We start from the raw sequence: 6,000 nt of genomic DNA, 5'->3' as shown, positions 1-6,000 counted from the left end.
AGCTTGAACTTTTTCTCCTAAATAATGGTAACCTGCAAATATGTAATATAAGATAATAAAACCGATTTCGATCATGTAGTTATTAGACATAATCTCACTTTCACTTCACATTGAGAACATACAAAAGTTAGCTAGCTGACGACCTGAAACATTGTTTTAACGACCATTAATCAAAAGGCAATTGGTATGCTCTTGAAAAATAGAGCAGAGTTTTTAAGCTCCATTATATTGAATAAAATGTCAGATCAAGGTTCAAAGTGTCTACACACATGAGCCCTATGGCTTCCCTCTACAATGTTTGATAATTAGCAAAAGTCATTAGCCAGAATGAGTAATAGCCATACATTAGATATCATGTGACCTTAAATAAAAGATGCTCGAACCCAGTGAGATCTTGTCTGCAAATATTCAAATTAACAGTTCAAATGTTAGAAAGAACTGAAGTGAAAATTGCTACTAAAATATCAAGGAAAATTGCAAAATATATATATTTGGAGGGTTGTACATGTGAAATATTATTTGGATAAAATTCATTTTCCTTTGATTTACATGTCCTTTGTTGTCAAACATTTTCTTCAGCACATAAGAAAATATAAGAAACAGAACAGAAAATTAAGCTATAACAAAAACTTATTCTAGACATATTAAATGGTTTGGAAGAATAGTTATGCTCTTGACATTAATTTGTTATTACTCTTACAAAGTAAAGATGTTTATCAAAGACAAATGGCTATCTACTTTCCTGTAAAGCAAAACTATTGAAAATTAAATAATTATTGATTTATCTAACTTTTAGTGTCAAAGTTTAGCCTAATTCACTTAGAAAAGTTGAATGTGGAATTTGATCAGGTATTTCTTTTAGCATGTCCACATATAAAGACTTTTATTAGAATAATATATCCAAATCGTAAATATTTAAACTTTCTTATTTTTCTATTGTTACTCACTCTCCAACCCATTCGAGCATCATTTTCACTTGCATCACAGTGCTCTCAAGATTTAACAAGAAAAATCAGTTGGACTTGCCATCGAGATAGTTCTGTAATAGTTGTATATGCAATAAAATAAATGTTTAGCATTAGGTTGAGGTCAGCTCATCCCTGAGAATTGTCAAATAATAAGCAGAAGAAGTACCTGCGGTCCAATGAACTTAGATGTTGCTGCCAATCCAGTAAGACCACACTCCATGAATGCACACACAATATTTAAGTTACCTGAAATACTTGATAAGACAAAAGCCTCAAATTTTATAACGTAGTGTGCTCCCGTCTACAAAAATAATATAATTTCCTTCGCAGTAAAGCAAACACTCTCCGACCAAATTCACATTGACAAATTTCACTTTATTCACTGTAACAATTGACCTGATTTGAAGGCCGTGAGCCTTGTTAATGTTAACCATATTTCCCTTGACCAATCTACATCGAAAAATAAACCATAAAATCTTTTACAGTTCCAAAAAATGATATATATCTAAGTTAATATTCATAATTGCATTTTCGATTACTTTGAACAAATCGATACTACAAAAAATAATAATTACATAACCAAGCAAAGTCTTATATAGAACCATATGAAAGAGCACTCCCAAGGCTCTTAATATCTTACAAGAAAAAAAGATCTGAAACTCACCTATCTGCTATGCCAAGGTTTTCCTGCATACCAAAATGGTGGAGGTCATAGGATATCAAATTGTCTTTTCATATTAGGCTAGTTTTTCAGTGAAATGCATAATTATTCAGCAAAGCAGAAACTCTTCTGATCATGACAACATAACACAGTGAGGTTTTCTAAGATGTAGCTTTTTTTTCATCAGGTGTACACATAAGATTCGACTAATCCTAACTATTAATTATGTGTATCCATAGTGGAGATTAATACATCTTCGGAACTTGTTCAAGAAATAGAAGACCTTTCTTTTTCTTAATTAGATTTAGAATGCGTGCTTTTCAGCAGCTGCAATGTCATTACGCCTATCTCTCTAAATGATACATTTTTTTTTGGGATAAGTAGTAAGAAACTCTACTTGAAGTACACCTCTCACTGGGAATTTTGTCAAACATGTCTCGTAAATAAATAAAAAAGCAATGATAAACTCATCCAACGTCATTTCATAATATTAGATACAGAGGAGAATTATCAACAACATTGAGACCTTATTTAGATATCACAACCATCTATGAAATGCAAAATTAATCATAACTATTTGCACCGTTCATGAAAAATTTATTCCTTACCTAGCAATTTGTGTCTCACGCAACACTATAAAGGAGCTTCATTGCAGCCCTCTCATGTTTTTCCCCTTGAGCTCCAAAATTTTTATGTTCATTTGGAGAACTTTCAATCGCCTGATCCATATGCAATATGTTAGAGCGATTAAATTCTTAGAAACCCAACTTAATGTAAAATAAATTTGCTAAGAGTTATATTTTACTAATGCAGAGATTTAATAGAGAATAAACCAAAGAGAGTAAAAAAGAAGTAGATAAGCGAGAGGGCGAGAGGAACTTACAATTGAAGTTTGCTGGAGAAAATCAATAGTCAAGAGTTCACATGATAAATCAATGAGCGTAGCAAGTAGGAAGCCACCTGAGATGCTTTGAATTTTAGTGTCATCTAAATTGAGACGATGTATCAATAGTCATATTTTGAGTCTGAATTTTGAAATTTACACTCCACCTGTAATAGAAATTAAAAATTAGAATTCAGTATAGTGAGATTTGATTGTCAACATCTATTTACTGCAAAATAATTGCATAATAGGAGTTCAGTATCATGAAAAATCAAGAGATAGCTCAGTGTAGCATGGAGATGGAATTGAAGGTAGAATGCACATTGAAATAAGATTTTGTATTTCTTCTTCCACCTTGTAGATGCTTACAACAACTGGTGTTCTACGCGTGGGTATAATGTGTCACACAGATTTTTTATTGGAGAAAAAACACATATATGTATTCAATATATGGGCCCAAAAAAACCAATGAAATAGACCCACATGATTTCATGGATTAAATTAAAAAAAAATATTCCCACATTTCAAATAGAAATTAAGTGGAGAAATTCATAAATACAAATCTGTTGATATCCCACTCCTAATAACATCCTTCAATTAGAAAACTATAGTAATATTTACATTTCTATCCTAGAATTTTTTTTAAAAAAATCACTTCTAAGGGGAAGCTAGAAATCGAGTATCTATTTCTAAACATACGCAAATCGAAAAAGTTCATGCAGAAAATTCAACAGGAAGTAATACAAAATAACCCAATAATTTAACAAATACCTTAATGTGATTAAGATGACAAAAGTTTTTGAAGTTTAAGCAAGAGACATAGTCTTTATCTTCTTTAACAGTTTTCTATGCTAAGAATTTGTATTTATTTAGAAGCTATTTCCTCAAAATCCCCTTTACAAAAAGGAAAATAGAAATAAAAAAAATTACATCTATAATCTTCATATATATATAAATCATTAATTGCACCAAAAAAAACAAGGGATAAGAAAGAGACCTTCTTAAACTTTCAAGTTTCAAGCAGCGAGACCCAATTTTGCTTCAAGACGAAATAGATGTGGCTTCTTTCTAAATACTTTCTCGCCCTCTTGAGTGAAATTTATTGGGAAATGAAAGAAAGAGAAAAGAGAAGTGGAAAGAGTAGGAGAAACCTAAGTAGTGGTGATTTACTGGTAAAAAGAAATAGTGGACACTTGTTGATGGCAAAAGAACATAAAATAAGCCCAAGTTTGTAGTACACTTTATATAGCTTATTGTACAATCAATTTTTGCTGTGATAGTCCCACCCTTGTTGGCTTATGTATTATTAATCCTTCGTATCTAAGTTTAAATACACTTTACCTTCTAATACAAACATCCAAAATATATTTTGACAAATTGCAAAATTACAAAATTATAAGACCACAAAAATTCAATCGAAATGCAAGAACAAAGAACTCCAAAAAAAAAAACAGATGAAATTTGTTGAGAGAATTAAAGTAATAATGTTATTATTGCATGTAACAAAAATGATACACGTGTTCATTTACCAATAAAAGAACGCCAAATTTATCATATAACTTTCTCAACGTTTGGTACAAAAAAATTTATAATTATAAGATATGCACTGTTCCTACACGTGTACTAAAAAGGTAAAAATAATGGGTTCACTTTGAATTATAGAATACATGTGTCTGTAATAGAAGAGCAAAGAAACCAGTAATCCAATAGCATATGCCCACGTTGACAATATACCTTACACTATTGTTACTTTAAAAGTACAGCTTATGTTGCTTTCTGTACAACTATTTGTAGCTGCGTTCGTCCTCATCCTTCTTGGCTTCTATAATAAGAGAATATATATTACTACTTATTAGAAGTGAGAGTTGAGGTGTACCAACACTGCACTATTAAATTGTACAAAAGGGATTATGAATTGTACTATATATGTTTGGCCTACTTTATTGTTGAATCAACATGTGGATTGCATGTGTTTCAATATTTTAGATACAAATAATTCCCTACAATTTTCAATGTCTACACTATTCCAATTCTCTCTTTTTTTTATTTTACTCCTATTTAGAAATGAGAGTTTGGGAGGACCAACATTGCACTAAAGAGTTGGACTAAAAGCTATAGAAATTGTACATTGAGGCCCACCAAAAAGATGAACTATTCTTTTTTTCTACTTTCCATTCTCCCCTTTTACTCTCTTTAGTTTATCTTTCATCTTAAATTTTTCTTACATCTTTAAAATATTTTGAATTATTAATTATTATGAATTATAATGTTTTGATTTTTGCGTAGTTTACAAATATATAAATTTCATTTTTAAAAAATTGAAGATATCATACGCAAATTTATGGTCAAACTTAAACTATTTGATTCTTGAAAAATAAAAAGTGTCACATAAAATGGGACAGACGAAGGATAACTCTCAATTAAATTTATTTCACTTTTTAGTTTCCATTTTTAACATAATTTTTGAAGTTGGATTTGTAGGAATTCTATAGTAGACCCATTTAAATTTGACTTTTTTGTTTTAAATTAGAGAACTTGGCCGCACTTTGCACGATCATTAAAATTAAATATTTTTGATTAATTTTATATTTACTCTGTTGTTTAATCGTAATATTATTATTTATTTTAATAATATGAAGATTGTGAAAAAAATAAAGCTTCACAAATTTTACATCTATTAAATGAGGAAGAATATATTTTTTATCAAATATATAAGTTAATTACTCTTATTTAGATATGAGACTTAGAAGGACTAACATTGCATTAAATTACTTGTACAACATGCATAGAATTTTGTACATTAACTTTTGACTGCATTAAATTAGTTGTACAACGTACAAAAAGAATTGTACATTAACTTTTATAAATGACAATTACAAGGACTAACATTGCAATTATTATTATTACTCATTACTTACAAGGACTAACATTGCAATTACTATTATTACTCATTACTCCTTATTAGAATTATTATTATTACTCATTTTACTCCTTATTAGAGTTGACACTTTAAAGAACGAACACGGCACTACCAAATTGTACACAAAGCATTTCAAATTGTACTATAAAATTAATTGTGCCTCATTAATTGTACACGTGTCTTTCTACATATACAACAACCCACATGAAGAATTACTTTTCTGACTTTTTCCTCAGTTTCTCTCTATATATTCGTTTTTTTTTCCTTTTTTTCTACTTTCCATTCTCCCCTATTACTCTCTCTTTAGTTAATCTTTGATATTAAATTTTTTTATAGATCTTTAAAATATTTTGAATTATTAATTATTGTGACTTATAATACTTTGATATTTACGTAGTTTACAAATATATAAATTCCATTTTAAAAAAATTCAAGATACCATGCGCAAATTTTCAGTCAAACTTAAACTATTTGATTCTCGAAAAATAAAAAGTGTCACATAAAATTGAACAGACGGAGGATAACTCTCAATTAAATTTATTTCAGTTTTTATTTTCCATTTTTAACA

The sequence above is a fragment of the Solanum verrucosum genome, unplaced genomic scaffold, assembly GCF_900185275.1.
Source record: "Solanum verrucosum unplaced genomic scaffold, falcon-dt-bn FXZP01000182.1, whole genome shotgun sequence".
NCBI classification, from domain to species: domain Eukaryota; kingdom Viridiplantae; phylum Streptophyta; class Magnoliopsida; order Solanales; family Solanaceae; genus Solanum; species Solanum verrucosum.
The sequence above is the reverse complement of the archived record's forward strand: the minus strand, read 5'-3'. Positions refer to the sequence as shown.